This window comes from Pan paniscus, chromosome 23, assembly GCF_029289425.2.
Source record: "Pan paniscus chromosome 23, NHGRI_mPanPan1-v2.0_pri, whole genome shotgun sequence".
Classification (NCBI taxonomy): Eukaryota; Metazoa; Chordata; class Mammalia; order Primates; family Hominidae; genus Pan; species Pan paniscus.
In genome coordinates, this window is record NC_085927.1 from 49,279,916 (window position 1) to 49,299,080 (window position 19,165).

The following is a 19,165-nucleotide window of genomic DNA, read 5'->3' on the forward strand; positions in this document are numbered from 1 at the left end:
CTGGTCACAAGTGGCCACCATGCAACTCTGGGCCCCAGGTCTCTCCCAGCACCTGCTCTGCCCTAAGCGTGTGGGGCCTGGCGCTGCACTGTTGACTTTATGTCCCCTGTCCCCAGCCTTGGTGTTACTTACTGCACTTGAGCCTGTCTCCTGGAGGGAAATGAAGGTGAGAGGGACACTGTTTGATCCAAGAGGGGAAGCTCGGGAATGGGTTTGAGGACTTAAGGGGCCAGGAGTCAAGGTAAGGAAAGTGAATGGCACAGCGAGGCGGAGCTGTGCAGCCCTGGTGGGTCACTGCCACCGTCCACGTCCCCAGGTGGCGTCTGACACAAGGCGGGCCAAAGTGGCCCTCTCCAGCCTGTCTGCCTCCCATAGCCTCCGTGGGGAAAGCACTGAGGCAGGATCAGATGGAACCAGAGAAGCCCATCCCCCACCTCCTGCCCACTCATTCCTTAAAGACATCAGTCTCGGCCGGGTGCGGTGGCTCAGGCCTGTAATCCCAGCACTTTCAGAGGCCAAGGCAGGCAGATCATGAGGTCAGGAGATCGAGACCATCCTGGCTAACACGGTGAAACCCTGTCTCTACTAAAAATAAAAAAAAGTTAGCCGGATGTGGTGGTGGGCACCTGTAGTCGCAGCTACTCTGGAGGCTGAGGCAGGAGAATAGCGTGAACCTGGGAGGCGGAGCTTGCAGTGAGCCAAGATAGCACCACTGCACTCCAGAACCTGGGCGACAGAGCGAGACCCTGTCTCAATTAAAAAAAAAAGACATCAGTCTCTCCCAAAACCCAGCTAGGTTGCTGGCTTGACAGAGGTCCTGGCCCTCAGAAATCCCGTTGTCCCAGGACAGGGGCAGGTGGTCTGAGGGCGCCGCAGCACCCGTGAGCCATCCTCACTAGGAGTTGTACCGTCCTGGTCTGGTCGTCTCATTCTCTAATGAGCCGGGAGCTGGCAGCAGAGCCAGGAGCGGAGCTGCAGAGCAGGCTCCCCACGATGCCCGTGTCGGGACGTTCCTGCCAGTGGCAGTGGGGGCAGCGGGGCCTGTCTGGAGCGACTCCAGGCCGCTCAGACATCAAAGGGAAAAGCACCCGATTGTGCTGTTTGCGGGGCTAGTTCCTTCTTGTCCCTCAGGTCTTAGCACAGATGCCCCCTCTGGAAAGAGCCCTTCCCTGGCCCCCACCCCACCGCCCCCTGCCCGTCTCCCTGTTGTTTCCTCCATGGGTCACTCACTCTCAGCCTGTATCCGTGTCGCCTCTCGCCTGCTCCCTGGGAGCAAGGGCTTTCTCTCTCTTATTCCACTAGGTACCAGCCTGGCACGCAGCAGCCCCTCACACAAGCATGGCATGAGTCAGGGAGGAAGGGACAGAGGGAATGGCCGTGTGACCTTGGGCAGTAACTTGGGCTGGTTTTTCATGTACAAAATGAGGCAACGACCCACTTAGATTGCTGAACACATCGAGTGGCCATAGCTGTGAGAAGTGAGAGCTGCCCCTGCCCTACTGATGGGGAGACAGGTACAGGTGACAGGAGCGTTAGCCGAGATGTCCACCCATCCACCACACGCCTGTGGGCACCTTTGTGCCATGAGGGCTCAGCCTGGGCCCTGGTGGAAGCAGGTACCGGGTCGATGCTACCTGCAGCCTCATCAGAGCCTAGCTCTTGGGCAGCGGGCGTGGTTCTGGCCTCTTCACAGCCGAAGCGCAGACAGGGGCTGTGGGCCAAGCTCCTGAAATTTCCGCCGACAAGGGCATCTTTCATGAGTCTGCCTTCTGGGCCCCCTGTTTTGAAACCAAACAAGGATGCAGATTTCTGCCAATCCCGATGAGCTCGGCATGAGCACAGGCTCTGTTCCCACACGGAGGTGATGTCAGCCCCGAGCAGAGACAGGCGCTTGGCATTCCACGAGCCTGGGCGGCCGCGTCAGGGACAGACACAGTGTCTGACAGCCGGCTTTGAGAAATACTGACACCAGTTCACAGACTCCATTCCTGCCTTCAGGGACCCCCAGAAAGGTGGAAGGACCCCAGGTTGTGTGACCAGTCACCTGATCCAGCCCCTTCTTGTCCTGGTTCTCCCATCACAGAGGGGCCAGGGCAGGGCAGGAGTGGGCCTGAGAGCCCATGGCTGGTTTCCACATGCGCCATGATTAAGCTCCTGCACTCGGCATTTCAGTAAAGCTATCTTGTGGTACAGACAGTGCTGACATCAGAACCTTCCGTGGATCCAGCCTCCTACCTCCGGGTACCTGCTGTGTGGGAGTCACTCCCCTCCCCCAGCCCTGGATGCTCCTCCAGTCATCCCAGTAGCTCAGGGCCAGCCCCTGGGACGTGTCTAAGAACATGAGTGGACAAATAGATGGACTGCCCAGAGCAGGGTTTCTGAGACTTCGTTGCAGGATATGTCATCGTCCTGCAGAAAACTACCCCCGCCCTAGGACCCCCCGAGTTTTGGGGTTTGTAAGAAATTACATGTCTCATTTATTTTGAACAGGTGAATTTTGCAGTCAATTTCTTGTGTTCCATTTTAGTACAAAAATAGCATTATCTTTTCAAAAGTAACATTTTGAAATTACTCATCAAGTAAATTGATGCTTCAGGAAGAGCTGTGTCAATGCTGTAGGTTTATAGACCTGCGCTTCACAGGAAACCCCAGCAGGTCCCCGGCTGCCGGGCCCAGGTGATCCTAATGAAACTCTCCACTGCTCAGGGCCAGGTGCCTTGCTGGGAGCTTGCAAAACCTTCACTCCCGCGGCCCTCACCCAGCCCCTGAAGGGCAACAATTTGTGTCTGAAGGTTTGCTGGGTCCTACTGCTGGCGCCCATTTTACAGATGTGGAAAAGCAAGCACAGACCAGTTAAGGAGCTTGGGCAGAGTGACTGGGAGACAGTTCAGCTCCGTATCAGAAAGGGCTTTCTAAGCGTGCGTGCTGTCGCATGTAAGCGGCTCCCTGTGGGTAGTGGGCCCCCTTCCTCACCACCACCCTGGCATCACAGGTGTGAGCAGCCACCGCACACACTGGGCATCACATGGGCCGGGGAGCCTGGCTCTACAGCACAGTCCTTTGGCCATGAAGAGGGGGTGGTAGTGAAGATACAGAGTCCTTGCCTTGACAGGAGGTGGGGCTGACAGCCTCCCATCTTCCAGCCTGCCCCAAGACCACGTGACCTTTCCTGACCTGGTGCTTCTGTAAGTCCCACCTCCCGGGTGCCCCTGGGCGACCTTGGCCCATAAATCTCTTTGATCCCCATCTCATCTTCAAATGAAGGTTTACAGCTCAGCTTTAAAAACAAAATAAAAATAACTAGTAGGTTCTGGCTGGGCACGGTGGCTCAAGCCTATAATCCCAGCACTTTGGGAGGCCAAGGCAGGTGGATCACCTGAGGTCAGGAGTTCGAGACCAGCCTGGCCAACATGGTAAAATCCCATCTCTACTAAAAATACAAAAAAGTAGCCAGGCGTTGTGGTGCATGCCTGTAGTCCCAGCTACTCAGGAGGCTGAGGCAGGAGAATCACTTGCACCCTGGAGGCGGAGGTTGCAGTGAGTGGAGATTGTGCCACTATACTCCAGCCTGGGCAACAGAGCGAGACTCCATCTCAAAAAAAAGAAAAAAAAAAAGGAGTTCTAACTACGTTCCAGGTATGTAGCTGACATGTAATATCTCATTTAACCTGGCAAAGAGTTGGTATCCGTGGCCTCAGAGAGGTTTAGAAAGTTGCCCAAGATCACACAGGAGCAAAGATTTAAACTCTGGACTTTTCTCTATGTGTCATGAAGTTTCCTCCTGATTTTCAGAGACCCTTCCAGGCCTGCAAGCAGATTTGACAGCCATCCCTCAGTGCCAGCTAAACCTGCTGGGCAGCCTGACCCCAGGGTAGGAAGGAAGCGCCTACACCAAGGGGCCCTCTGGGAGCTGAGATCATCCTGGGGTTTTGTCGCTTGGTCTGACTTGTGCACTGGGATCTTCTCGTGCCAGGCCAGGCCCCGCTCCCCCCGGGACTGGGCAGACCCCCTCCCTCATGCATCTGTGTCCACTGAGGCTTCCCTCACCTAGAATGGCCCATCCTTCAGGACCCAGCTCACTCGCATCTTCTTTCCAGGGACTTACCCCCCAAGGCTGTCCTCTGTTCTGGTGAGCTCAGGGCTCTTGGAACTTGGTCTGCAGTGACTCTGGGGTTCCTGGTTAGGACCCATGTTCTCTAGGTCCCAGCACCCTGCACGGGGCAGTGTTTGTGACACTGGGCCCAGCTATTCTGAGAGAAGGACTCCAACCTTCCATCAGGCGTGGCCCGAGATGTGGGTGGCCCTGGGCATGGGGCATGGATGCATTGTGACTTTCATGGGCCTCTTCTGCAAAAAAAAATTTTAAATTATACTTTATGACTATTGGTAGAAAGATAAATATATTAATACATTAAAATTTCTCTTTGAGTAAAAGTTCATTTTCTTCTGTTTTAAAGGTAAAATATTTCCCCAGCCCCCTGAAAGGATGGTGGGCCCAAGGGTTCATGCCTGCTGCACCTCATCAGGAGGGTGGCCGTGACTCGGGGGGACCACCGGGGCCTAAATCAGCTTCTTCAGTGCGGTGGCCTGCAGCTAACATCCCCATCCCAGCCTTCCTGAACTTTCAACCACCCTGGGGCCTCAGACCCAGGAATAAGATTCGAGAACCGGTGGTGGGGGCTGAGGTGGGAGAATCGCTTGAGCCTGGGAGGCGGAGCTGCAGTGAGCCGAGATCGTGCCACTGCACTCCAGCCTGGGTGACAGAGTGAGACCCTGTCTCCAAAAATCCAAGAAACTTTCAAGAACAGGTGGAAAGAAATCCGGAGATGACAGAGAGGGATGTCCCCTCGTACTCTGCTCCTTTCCTCCGAGCCTTTGCCATGGCTGTGTTGGTTTCCTGGTGTGCCCTCCCTTTACCTCTAGCCAGCAACAAAGCCTGCCGGGCACCAGGCACCAGGTGTGCCGCCAAGTAGGGGCTGAGGCTGGCAGGGTGGGGAGAGGGGAGGCCGTCAGAAAGTCTCTGTTAATACTCCGGCCCTGCAGGGGCTCAGTCTCTGCAGAAGATAAAACTACACCTGGAAGTCTGGCCAAAACGGCCAGAATGGGCCCTGAGACCCAGGCCAAGGGGAGACCCCTTCTGTCTGATGAGTTCCGGAACCTTCCCAGAGCAGGTGGGCTCTGCACCGGGTCCTGGAATGCTCCTGAGGGGTCTGGGCTTCCTGGGACTGACTGCCAGGCTCCTCCTGTGCTGGCAGCTTTGCTAAAGATGACGGACTAAACACATTCGTCCACCTTCCCTCCCTCCTCAAACCCCCTTAAAACAACAGGGAGGGATTTCTCCCTCCCTCTGCTCCCGCCATCCATCCCTCCCTCCCTTCCTTCTTCGTTCGCTCCCTTCCTCCTTCCCCCTTTCCTCCCTCCTCCCTCCCTCCCTTCATCCCTTCCCCCTTCCCTCCCTTCCTTCCTCCTTCCCTCCATCGCTTCCTCCTTTCCTCCCTCCCTCCCCACTCCCTCCTTCCTTCCCTTCTCCCTCCCTCCCTTCCTCCTTCCTTCCCTCCCTTCTCCCTCCCTCCCTCCCTTCTTTCCTCCTCCTTTCCCTCCCTCCTTCCCTCCCTCTCCCCTCCTCCCTCTCTCCCTTCCTTCCTTCCAGGTATAAACCCACAAGGTTGTAGCAATCAGGAGACAACGTCCACACAGGTTTTGAAGCTGAAAAGTTGATGTAGAGTGGCAGCTGACTTAAGGGACACAGAAGTTACATCCCAGGTGTGTGATGGCAGCTGAACACCAGTGTGGTTTACCCTGAAGAACCACCGAAAGCTCAGCGTGAGCCAGCAGTCCCAGGTGGGGGCAAAATGAGGCGCAGTCAGGTCCCCCGGTCTCCCACCCAGAATGGCCAGGTAGTCCCGTCCTCCGCTCACCAGAGTCCACCCAGAGATAGCGGCACTGCCACAGCACTGGAAGCAGAGCAGTCGGGTGCTTCTGGGCACTGGGACCCCATGTGCCCTGCCGAGCTCCCAGCACACAGCCCAGTCTTCACCCTCCAGCAGGACACTGAGGCTCCTCGCTGGAGAATCTGACGCACAACAAAGTCCTGAAAATACTGACATAGGGGGGTCCCTAGCAAGTACCCCCCACCTCCCTTCAGTGAAATCAAGAGTCTGTGTATCTAGAACTTACTTACTTTTTTTTTGTTTTTGTTTTTGAGATTGGGTCTCGCTCTGTTGCCCAGGCTAGAGCGTAGTGATTCAATCTTGGCTCACTGCAACCTCCGCCTCCCAGATTCAAGTGATTCTCCTGCCTCAGCCTCCCGAGTAGCTGGGATTACAGCCACCACCACACCCAGCTAATTTTTGTATTTTTACTAGAGACGAGGTTTCACCATGTTGGCCAGACTGGTCTTGAACTCCTGACCTCAATTGATCCACCCGCCTTGGCCTCCCAACCCACCTCAGCCTCCCAAAGTGCTGGGATTACAAGCGTGAGCCACCGTGCCCAGCTGTATCTAGAACTTTTGATAAGCAAAGTGAATGTTAAAAGATAGAAGGAACCAGCCATTACCATATGAGCCAGCAATTCCACTCCCAGGAAACACAAACATACAGAAACAGTACGGAAGTGTTCACGGCAGCATTACTCATCATAGCCGAATGTCACAAGCAACCTAGATATCCATCCGAAGAGGAGAAGCAGACTGTGCTGCCTCCACGCCACGGAATAGTATTCAGCCATGAAAAGGAATGACACTGACAGGCCACCACAAGGAAGAGCCTCAAAATCACTGTGCTAATGAGAGAAGCTGGTCACAAGAGGTCACATGTATGATTCCTCCTACAGATGCCGGTGATAGGCAAATCCATAGAGACAGAAAGCAGGGCTAGGGGGAAGGGGGAAACTGCAGAGACTGGTAACAGAGCCAGCGTGTTTTTCTGGGGTGAGGTGTTGGTGAATGCATTGAGTGCCACTGACCTGCAGTTTTCAAGCGGTTAATTGTATGCTATGTGAATTTCACCCCAGTGAAATTGAGGAACCAGCCCAAGGCTTCCTCTGCTTGGAAGGAAGAACTCTAGGTGGCTCCTCTGGACTCACAAAGCACCTGAATTGGTCCTCTAGGATGAAGAGTCCAGAGAGAGAGTGTGAGCCTCACGTGCCGTTGTATTATTTCATTTCATTCCACCTTATTTTATTTTATTTTTAAGACAGAGTCTCACTCTGTCACCCAGGCTGGAGTGCAGTGGTGTGATCCCTACTCACTGCAGCCTCCACCTCCTAGACTAAAACGATCCTCCCACTGCAGCCTCCCAAATAGCTGGGACCACAGGCATGCAGCACCACACCTGGCTAATTTTTTGTATTTTTCAGTACAGTCGGGGTGTTGCCATGTTCCGCCTCTGCCTCCCAAAGTGCTGGGATTACAGGCATGAGCCACTGCTCCTGGCCCATGTGCCATTTTATTTATTTATTTACTTAGAGATGGAATTTTGCTCTTGTTGCCCAGGCTGGAGTGCAATGGCATGATCTCCGCTCACTGCAACCTCCGCCTCCCAGGTTCAAGCGATTCTCCTGCCTCAGTCTCCCTAGTAGCTGGGATTACAGGTGCCCGCCACCACGCCCAGCTAATTTTTTGTATTTTTAGTAGAGACGGGGTTTCACTATAGTGGCCAGGTTGGTCTCCAACTCCTGACCTCAGGCAATCCACCCACCTCAGCCTCCCAAAGTGCTGGCATTACAGGCATGAGCCACTGCTCCTGGCCCATATACCATTTCAGATGTTCTAATAATCACATTTGAAAAAGTAAAAAGGGGCAGGTGGATCGCTTGAGTCCAGGAGTTTGAGACCAGCCTGAACAACATGGTGAAACTTCGTCTCTACTGAAAAATACACAAAAATTAGCCAGAGGTGGTGGCACACATCTGTGGTCCCAGCTACTCAGGAGGCTGAGGTGGGAGGATCATCTGAGCCTGGGAAGTCGAGCCTGCAGTGGGCCATGATCATGCCACTGCACTCCAGCCTGAGCGACGGGGGTAAAACCTTGTCTCAAAATCCAGGTGTATTTTACCCATACAGAATAATTCTGTGCAGGCCAGCATGATCTGGGCTTCATGGCTATGGCTCGAGGTCACGCCAATGGATGGTCCAGTTCTAGACTGTTTCAGACTGGAGGCTCTGTATACTCTGAAGAGGATGAGAGTTTTAAATTATAGTGCATTTTAAGTCTATGAATTAAAAACAAATAGGCAGCTGGGTGTGGTGGCTCACACCTGTAATCCCAGCACTTTGGGAGGCTGAGGTTGGTGGATCACCTGACGTCGGGAATTTGAGACCAGCCTGGCCAACAGGGTGAAACCCCATCTCTACTTAAAATACAAAAAAATTACTCAAAAAAGAAAATTAGCTGGGTGTGATGGTGGGTGTCTGTAATCCCAGCTACCTGGGAGGCTGAGGCAGGAGAATTCGCTTGAACCCGGGAGGCAGAGGTTGCTGTGAGCCGAGGTCATGCCATTGCACTCCAGCCTGAGCAACAAGAGCAAGATTCCATCTCAAAAAACAAACAACAAAAAAAAACCCAAATAGGCTATAATCCTCTTTAGGATCATCTGAATAACCACCTTAAAAATTAGTCTTGAGCAACCATAAAAAAGAATGAGATCACGTCATTTGCAGGGACATGGATGCAGCTGGAGGCCGTTCTCCTTAGCAAACTAACACAGGAATAGAAAACCAAATACTGCATGTTCTCATAAATGGAAGCTAAATGATGAGGACACACAAACACATAGAGGGGAACAACACACTGGGACCTTTCAGAAGGTGGAGGGTGGGAGGAAGGAGAGGATCAGGAAAAATAACTAATGGGTACTAGGCTGAGTGATGAACTAATCTTCACAACAAACCCCGATGACACACACTGACCTATGTAACAAACCTGCACATGTACCCATCAACTTAAAAGTTCAAGCTGGGCTCAGTGCCTCACAACTATAATCCCAGCATTTTGGGAGGCTGAGGCGGGTAGATTGCTTGAATCCAGGAGTTTGAGACCAGCTTGGCCCAGATGGCAAAACCCCATCTCAGGCCGGGCGCGTGGCTCACGCCTGTAATCCCAGCACTTTAGGAGGCCGAAGTGGGCAGATCACGAGGTCAGGAGTTCGAGACCAGCCTAGGCAACATAGTGAAACCCCATTTCTACTAAAAATACAAAAATTAGCCAGGCGTGGTGGTGGGCGCCTGTAGGCCCAGCTACTCGAGAGGCTGAGACAGGAGAATCACCTAAACCCAGGAGGCGGAGGTTGCAGTGAGCCGAAATCGCGCCACTGCACTCCAGCCTGGGCAACAGAGCGAGACTCCATCTCAAAAAAAAAAAAAAAAAAAAAAGTGGGGGCGAGGCTGGGCACAGTGGCTCACGCCTGTAATCCCAGCACTTTGGGAGGCCAAGGCGGGCGGATCACCTGAGGTCAGGAGTTCGAAACCAGCCTGGCCAACATGGTGAAACCCCATCTCTACTGAAAAAAACAAAAAACAAAAATACAAAAATTAGCCGGGTATGGGTGTGTGCCTGAAATCCCGGCTACTTGGGAGGCTGAGGCAGAAGAATCGCTTGAACCCGGCAGGTGGAGGTTTCAGTGAGCTGAAATTGTGCCACTGCACTCCAGCCTGGGTGACAGAGCGAGACTCTGTCTAAAAAATCCCCCAAAAAACCGTCTCTACCCAAAACACAAAAAAATTAGCCATGTGTGGTGGCACGTGCCTATGGTCTTAGCTCCTCTGGAGGCTGAGGTGGGAGGATCACTTGAGCCCAGGAGGTGGAGATTTCAGTGAGCCAAGATCATGCCACTGCACTCCAGCCTGCGGAACAGAGCGAGACCCTGTCTCAAAAAAAAAAAAAAAAAAAAAAAAGATTAAACATTAGTTCTGAATTAAACATTGAATTACCATACGACTCAGTAATTCCACTTCTGTGTATATACCCAGAAGAACTGAAAGCAAAGTCTCAGATGCTCGTGTGGCAATCTTGGTAGCAATATTGTATACATCAGCCAAAAGGTGGAGGCAACTCATCAATGGATGAGATGTCCATGGATAAACAAAATGCGTTCTATCCATACAATGAAATATTATTCAGCCTTAAAATAAAAAAGAAATTCTGACACATGCTACAATGTAGATGAATCTTAAGCACATTATGCTAAGTAAATTGAGGCAGTCACAAAAGGAGAAATACTATACGGTCTCACTCAGACGAGGCACTTATGATAGTCAAATTCAGAGACAGAAAGTAGAATGGGATTGACAGATGCTGGGGGGCAGGGGAATGGGGAGTTAATATTTAATGGGTGCAGAGTTTCAGTTTTGCAAGATGAAAATCGTGCTGGGCCAGGCTGGCTTGGTGGCTCACGCCTGTAATCCCAGTGCTTTGGAAAGCCAAGGTGAGTGGATCACCTGAGGTCAGGAGTTCCAGACCAGTCTGGCCAACATGGCAAAACCCTGTCTCTACTAAAAATACAAAAATTAGTCGGGCATGGTGTCTTACACCTGTAATCTGAGCTACTCAGGTGGCTGAGGCACAAGAATCGCTTGAACCCGGGAGGCAGAGGTTGCAGTGAGCCGAGATCATGCCACTGCACTCCACCCTGGGCGACAGAGCGAGACTCTGTCTCAAAAAAAAAAGCATTCTGGAGATGGACGGTGGTGATGGTACCATTCAATGTGAATGTACCTAATGCCACCACACTGTGTGCTAAAAACTGGTTAAAGTGGTAAATTTTGTGTTATGTAGATTTTACCACATTTTTGTTTTTTAAAGTTTGGCTACCCAGTGAGTGTGGATTTGTGCTGACCAGGGCATTGAGACTTCATAGTCACTGGAGCTAATGAGAAAAGATGCGGGGAGACTTTGGCCAGGTGTCGTCCAGGCACTGCCTCAGCCAGGCCTCCCAGGCTGGGTAGGCGTGAACAGAGGAGCCTGCAGGAGGAGCAAGGCCTTGCTTGGCCTCCACACTGGCCAAAGCCACCCGGCCCCAGAGAATCAGCCCCTCATTGGGCACCTCGATTGCTGACTGCCCTGTCTGTGGTGAGAGCCAGCAAGATTTCTTCCTGTTGTTAATTTGATTTTTTATTGGCTCTACGTTTTTTTATATTCATTTTGCAAATTTGCTTTGGTTTGGTTTTGTTTTTTGAAACAGAGTCTCACTCTGTTGCCCTGGCTGGAGTGCAGTGGCACGATTCAGGCTCACTGCAACCTTTGTCTCCTAGGTTCAAGCGATTCTCATGCCCCAGCCTCCTGAGTACCTGGGATTACAGGCGCCCGCCACCAAGGCAGGCTAATTTTTGTATTTTTTAGTAGAGACAAGGTTTCGCCTTGTTACCCAGGCTGATCTGGAACTCCTGGCCTCAAGTGATCCTCCCGGCTTGGCCTCCCAAAGTGCTGGGATCACAGGCATGAGCCACCGTTCCCAGCATTGCTTTGTTTTTAATGTTGGAGGCAAACATAAACACAAGAGCTTTACACCTAGCTCGGTGTCTGCGCATATTTAAGAAACACAATGATAAAAATGACTGACGACAACCCCAGAATCCATGAGAATTTTTTTCTTTCGAAGAGCATTAGGATTTGAGTCATGCTATGGTTTGGCTTCTGAATCTGTCTCCCTTGAAGCAGGGTCATCTCTGTGTCCCCATGGGGACACAGGGCCAGTCTCGAAATTGTTTCCTGAGTGAGTAATGAAGTGAGTGAATGAATGAATGAAGAGCTAGCAGAAGGAGAAATCACTGGGGGGCAGGGTGCAGAAGCAGCTGGAGAATCAGGGAAGTCTTCCAGGAAGAGGCCCAGGCATCCTGGGTCCAGAAGTGGGATCAGGAGTTTGAGGAATAGGAGATGGGGTGGGGATGGGCGTATCTCAGGGTGAGGCACGAGTCCCGGCCTGAAGGGTGCTGAGGGCCTCTGCCTAGTGATGTCACGCCTGGAACCCAGCCTCTGAGCCCAGCTCAGAGGTCGGGGTGGGCAGTCTAGGGGCAGCCTTCCCCATCAGACCTCTGGGAGTTAGCCCCACAACTCCCTCCCCATGCCACATCCCAGACAACACCTGGTCCTGCAGGTCTCATCTCCTCTTTCCAGCCTCCCATCTCCACCCCAGCCACCGTTACCTCACCTGTTTCCCAGCGCCTCTGCCAGCTTTCCCCACTGCCAGTCTGGCCCCATCTGATCCATCTCAGACCAGCGACATCCACTTATTCCTCCAGAGAATATGCATCGAGCACTTAGTATGCGCTCAGCTCTGATTAGGAACCAAAGAAAGACCCTGCCCAGTGGAGAGACAGACAACAAACAAGGAAACCTAAGCGCGTCCTCTGACAGCCAGCAGCAACACGCGCCAGGGGGAAAACAGGAGGAATCTGAGAAGGGATCCACGGGGCGCCTTCTCTGTGACTTCAGGGCCATGGCTCCAGACCCTCTAGCCTTGTCAGGACTGCTGTGAGCTGTGAGTCTGGTCCTAGCCTGGCCAGCCTGGACCAGGCCACCAGCTCCATATGGCCATCACATTGCATGGCACCACAGTGTGATCTTGGACGAGTCACTTTCCAGTTCTGAGCATCAGCTTGTCCACCTGTAGGATGGGCTTGGTGGCAAGAACACTGCAGGAATCACCAGGGCCCTGAATCCTCCTAGGAGCTGGAGGGTTGACCCTGTGAGGAAGGAGTGACTTTCATCCCGACCTGATTTAGAAACAGTCTCTCTCCTGCCAGCTGCAGTCAGTGGGGGCTACGTCATACCCCTCATGAGACGGTGGAAGGCTCAAAAGTGATGTGGTTCATGCTGAGACATGGCCACAGTAAGTGTCCCCACAGCAGCAGCCCTTGTTAGAATCCCGCTGCTCCGTTCCCTGGAGACTTTGTCCAGCCGGGGAGGGTCTGCCTGGATTCAGCCGTCTCCAAGCCTCTAATAGTAGTGAAAACGGCTGGTGTTTCTCCGACACAGCCCCTGGGCCAGTGTCACAAGCGCCACTCACAAGGCTCGCTCACCCTGCACCATCACTCCAGACCATGCTGGTTCTTTTACTGTCCCTCTTTGGGGGGATCCAAATCTAGGAAAGGTGATGTAACTCACCCAGACCTCCGGTGGGAGCAGGCCTTGTGCCTGGTCCGCCTGCCATGTCACTGTCTCTGCGGTGTTGGCTGGGGCGGCCCGCTGGCCTCGCTCCCAGGCCCAACGCCTGGCGGGGGTGGCTGGAACAGCCGGGGGAGGCGGCCCCTCTCTTCCCTGTGTGGTCCAGGGCCGCTCTCCCCCTGGATTTCCCTCCATAGCTGCTGACCTCCAAGCTGGAGGAAAAGGACATTGCAAGGCCACTTGAGGCCTAGCCTGGACATTTCCTGGTCCCTTCCACCTCATCCTAGTGGGCAAAGCAAGTCACAGGCCTGCCCAGGTTGCAGGGAGGGGAAAATGGTGGACATGCTGCCAGGGCCGGGGAGGGAGGGGACCCTGCAGCCATCTTGGCAGACACCTCCCACCCAAGGACCCCAAGCCTCAGAGCCGTCCTTAACTGCTGGCAGCCTCCAGTGGGGCAGGGCAGCAGAGTGTATGGTGATCCCCATGCTTGCGGAAGAGGCCCAGGAGGCTCGAGGCCCAGCTGGGGGCGACTAGAGGAGGATAAGCGGGCTCTGGACAGGCCCCAGCGTAACCAAAGGCCATTTCCTCCAGAGGCCCCGGCTCTGTCCCCGTCCCTGAGGGTGTTTTCCCAGGAATGAGCTGGGCCTGCTCCTCCTGCAGGTGATAACACTTGGCCCTGCCTGGGGTTTCCGAAAGGCGGAGGGCGCCACACAGTAGCCGCTCCCTGGCCCCGCCTCGGCCTCACAGACTCTGGAGTGCAGCAAATGTCCCCAGACAGTGATGTTCACTGAGGGTAGCAGGGGGGAAACCAGGGTGGATCTTTCCTCTCCTCCAACCCCTAGAGGCCTCGTGAACCTTTCAGTGGCCTCCCAGCACAGGTGCTGCCACTCATTAGCTGCCTGATCTTGGGAAAGTTAACTTCACTGCTTCGTGCCTGTTTCCTTATCTGAAAAATGGGGAGAAAGGAAGGGCAGACATGATTGCTCTGTGCCAGGCCCCGTTCTAAGCACTTTGCATCTAGCAACTCATGCAAGCCTCCCAACAGCCCTGTGAGGCGGGGTCTGTTATGACACTCCTCACTTTACAGATGAGGAAATGAAGGCACAGAGAGGGCAAACAAGTTGCCTGAGGTCACACAGTGAGTCAGTGAATCTCGGAGTTGGGCCCAGGTAGCCCAGGTCTGTCTTGTTAGCTGCCATGCCCAACATCACGGGCTGACGTGACAATGCAGGATGATGCCAGCCCGTGGTCAGTGATGTGGGTTTGCTTCTGTGGTTATCATCCCCGTGCTCTTTCCGGAGCCCGAACTGCACCTGCTCCGCTAGTGCCTGTGCTCCGCCTCCTATTCCTTCCCTTTTCTATACCATAGTGTGGCTGAGGTTGTTTTAAACCTGAATTTGTTTGAGCCCCTGAGCTTTCTAGTTGCAGTTCATTGCACTTCGCAGAGCAACTGGCAGGAAGTGTGTGTGGTGGCCAGAGCTCTCGCCGCAGATGCAGGCCGTGTTAACGGAGCGCAGGGCAGCCAAGGCAGGTGAGAGACCCTCTGTGTGCATCTATGCAAGTCAGGACATGTCGGGGGAGGGCAAATGGAGAGTAACTGGGATGGAAAGGTCTGGAAACCATGTCATAGGAGGAGGCGCTAAAGAACCTGGGAGGAGGCCGGGCGCGGTGGCTCACACCTGTAATCCCAGCACTTTGGGAGGCCGAGGCTGGCAGATAACGAGGTCAGGAGTTCAAGACCAGCCTGACCAATATGGTGAAACCCCGTCTCTACTAAAAATACAAAAAAAAATTAGCCGGGTGTGGAGGCACATGCCTGTAGTCCCAGTTACTTGGGAGGCTGAGGAAGGAGAATCACTTGAACCCGAGAGGCAGAGGTTGCAGTGAGCCAAGTTCGAGCCACCACACTCCGGCCTAGGTGACAGAGTGAGACACCGTCTCAAAAAAAAAAAAAAAAAAAACCTGGGAGGAGAAGTGGTGGAGGGACCCTTGCCAAATGTCTGGAGGACCGCCGTGCCAATGAAGAAGCTGGCTTGCTCTGCCCAGTTCCAGGCAGCGGGTTCTAGGGTATCTAACAGCCAAAGTGGTCACATAATAGAGTGAGAGAGTGAGCGCCACATCACAGGATGTGTGTAAGCAGTGGCATGAGACTGGGGCCACAGGAGATGACCTTGAAGCCCCTCTCCTCACCCAGGTCACAGGTGTGAGGCCCAGTGGAACCATATTTGGCCAGTTCCCCAGCCTCAGAGCATGCTTGAGCTAAAGGTCAGTGGCTAAGCCTCCTACCGCCAGCTCAGGCCCCCAGGTGGAGACCCTGTGGCCGATCCCAGATTTCCTGAGTGAATTTCTCTCTTCTTCCAGTTCTACTCACTGGCCCAGGTCCAGCTGGACAGCCTGGACCCCTGAACAGGGCTTCCAGCAGCACCCTGGTTTATTTAAGTTTCAGGCCATCGAAAGGACCAGAGTAACCGCTGGCCCCTAGCTGGCCACCTGGGGTCTGTGGTTTTCGGGTTCCGACAATCACAAATAGACTGGATGTTCCCAAGGTCGCCTCTCAGGCCCAGCCCCTGCCCACCTTCCTGTGGCTGTGTGGCTGCCAAGTGATGACTCGGCCCAGGGGCCGTGAGGACAGAGGCTGAAACTCCCTGACAGGCCTGGGGACCTGAAGTTGCTGTAGGATGGACAGGCCAAGAGTCAGTGTGGCTGGGCCCACCCCCCCACCTCTGAGTTTCAAGGCCCCTTCACCAAGGCAGGTGCTGGGTGTGGAGGAGAGGAGGAGGGTGTGCTGGAGTCAGGAGAGGGGCTCTGCGTGGCCTGACACCACCCCTGTCTGGGCCTCGTGTTTCCCAGCCCTGCCCTCCCTTCCGTGACCCTGTGGAATGTCGTCCTGTGAGTTTGTGGGGAGTGCCCGGCAGGGCTTGTGCGTTCGGGGATGCACCCTGTGTATGCATGTGGGGCGTGTCTGTGTGAGAGTGCATGCATGTATGTGACACTAGGGTGGGGAGCCTTCCAGTGGGTGCACACGCAGGCAGATGGGGACTTGCTCCGTGTGCACGGAGGGCCTGGGTCTCCATGTGCCAGGCCTGTGCACACAGGTGTGGACATGTCTGCTTCCCTCAAGGGCCCCGAACAAGGAGATGCCAGCTGGTGACACTGTTGTGGCTCAGTGTGTTCCCCTGAGGTCTCCAGCCTCCAAACCTCACTCTGCTAGGCCACCCTCCTAGGCTGGCCACAGGCTACAGTGGGTTCACCTGCTCAGCTTCACCAGGTCACTCAGTCTGACTCTCAGCATCTGTTGCATTCCTGCAGCTTAGAGGCATCCTTGGCTTGAACCCCCTTCTTCACAGCCACCCCCAACACTTTCTGGCTATGCCTAGCCCCTCCCTTAAGTGCACCAGGCACTCCTTTCTGCACCATCCCCGCCGCCCCTGTGTTCCCCCACCTCAGTCTGGATGCCATTCCATCTTTTTTGGGTTTTTTTTGAGACAAAGTCTCACTCTGTTGAGCAGACTGGAGTATAATGGCGCGATCTGGGCTCACTGCTACCTCCGCCTCCCAGGTTCAAGCGATTCGCCTGCCTCAGCCTCCCAAGTAGCTGGGACTACAGGCGCCCGCCACCACGCCCACCTAATTTTTGTACTTTTAATAGAGACGGGGTTCCTCTCTCTCTGTGGGGTTAGCCACTGTGGGAGACAGGACCCTCTGGGCAGGGAGCAGGGAGGGACATGGCTCCTGGTGGCTGGAGCACTGGCTCTGGAGTCCCAGACCTGGATCTGAGTCCTGGCTCTGGCACTCAGCCATTGAGTGGGATTCATTTCTTCTTGCTGTGCCTCAGTTTCTTCACCTGGGGGCTGCCTGGGGAAGGCAGAGGGGCCTGCCGTCACAGTGGAGGCTAGAGATAGAGCAGCTACCCAAGTTTTCTTGGACCCCCCGACTCCCCCAAGTAATGGATGGATCCCTGTCTAATCCATTGCTCCTACTCGGCAAGTGTAGAAAGTAAGGCTTGTAGAGAGGAAGGGACTTGTTCAAGGCCACACAGGCCTAGAGGGCTTGACCAGCTAAGCGTGAGGTACAAAAAGCAGTGCACATTCTGGGCCACACCCATCCACATCCTGCAGCACCCCTGGCCCTCATGGGGCACTTCAGTGCTAATGTTCCTTTGCCTGGAAAGCTGTCACTTCTCTCCCTGGGCTCTCACCAGCCCTCATGCCCTACCGCCAGCGGTAGACACAGATGGGGCAACCCCCAAAATGCACACACAGAGGCCAGGGAGGGGTTGTCTGCAGTTTCCGTCCCTGCAACAGTACCGACTGGGCACCTACCATGTGCTAGGCTGAGCCAGATGCCGAGGAGACAGCAGCAGGAGACAGTGAGGAGACGGGCAAAATACACAAGAAATTTAATCAATGAGTCAATTACCTAGTATGCTGGAAAGAGAAATGTGCTATGGAAGAAAGAAGGGCAAGCAAAGGGACGGGGGGCTGCCCTGAGTTGTGGTGGTCCCAAAGACCCAGATCAGAGCCCAGGCTGGAAGTAGGAGGAGCTGTGGGTACCTGGGGCTGGAGCGTTCAGGCAGAGGGGACCGCCAGCACCAACGGAGCTGGTGTGCCAGTGGATGAGAGTAGAGGGGAGGAGGCCAGGGAGGTAACTGGCCGACAGGTCTCTGGCCTCCCTCTGAGTGGAGGCGGCAGCCACCGCACAATCTGCGCAGAGCAGGGAGGTGAGCTGACTTTGCCCACCAGTGGGTAGGCGGCGGCAAGAACACAGGCCAGGCAAGGGCAGTGGAAGGGGGAGGTGGAAGAGGTGCTGCTGGTGCCCACAGCCGTCTCTCCTGTGGGACAGGCCAGGATTCCCCACCCAGGGCCTGCTCCCTTTGAGAATCTGATAACAGCCATGGATGCTTCCCCCACAACACGCATGTGCACGTGCACTCATATACACACACAGATGGGCAGGGGCACACACCCATGTACACATGCATGCACACATTTCTGCACATGTATACATGCACCCATGTTCACACACATGCACACGCTTCCACAGGTGTACATGCACCTGTGTTCACATGCATGCACACACTCACACATGCTCACAGTCACACACACCATGCTACTGGGAATTTTAGGAGATTACTGGATCCCTTGACTCCCCCAAGTAATAGATCCCTATCTAATCCATTACCCCTACTCGGCAAGTGTAGAAAGTAAGGATGGTAGAGAAGAAGGGACTTGTTCAAGGCCACGCAAGCCTAGAGGGCTTGACCAGCAAGACTTGGCCCAGACACCCTACCTGGACCAGCAGGGGCCCCTCCCTTAGGGCCCTCTGTCCCCAGCACCAGCTAGGGGCCAGGGGAAACTTCTCTCATCCTAGCTGCCGAAGAGCTCACAGCAAGGCCAGGTGAGGAGCCCAGGATAGCAGACAGGAAGTGCTCAGGTCCCAAGAAAGGGAGTGAGAGGAGACTCTGGACCAGAGGTGGCATTTGAGCTGAGCTCTTTGGGCTGGGCTGGGAAGGGCACTCCAGGCAGAGCCCAGTAGCAGCAAAGGCCTTGAGGTGAGAATTCTCCAAATGGAGGCAAGCAGGGCTCCTGGAAACCAGAAGCCCTTCAGGGGCCTTCAAGGGGAGGAGACACCTGGGCTGGGTCTTTAAGGATGAGTAGGAGTTTTTCCAAAAAGGCGTTTTGGGCAGAACACAGATATGCCAGGTACAGAGATTTTAAAAAGCCAGAGAACTGGCCAGGTGCGGTGGCTCACACCTGTAATCCCAGCACTTTGGGAGGCCGAGGCTGGTGGATCACAAGGTCAAGAGATCAAGACCGGCCAGGCACGGTGGCTCACACCTGTAATCCACACTTTGGGAGGCCAAGGCGGGCAGATCACGAGGTCAGGAGATCGAGACCATCCTGGCTAACCCGTTGAAACCCCGTCTCTACTAAAAATACAAAAAATTAGCCGGGTGTGGTGGCGGGCGCCTGTAGTCCCAGCTACTTGGGAGGCTGAGGCAGGAGAATGGTGTGAACCCGGGAGGCGGAGCTTGCAGTGAGCCGAGATTGTACCACTGCACT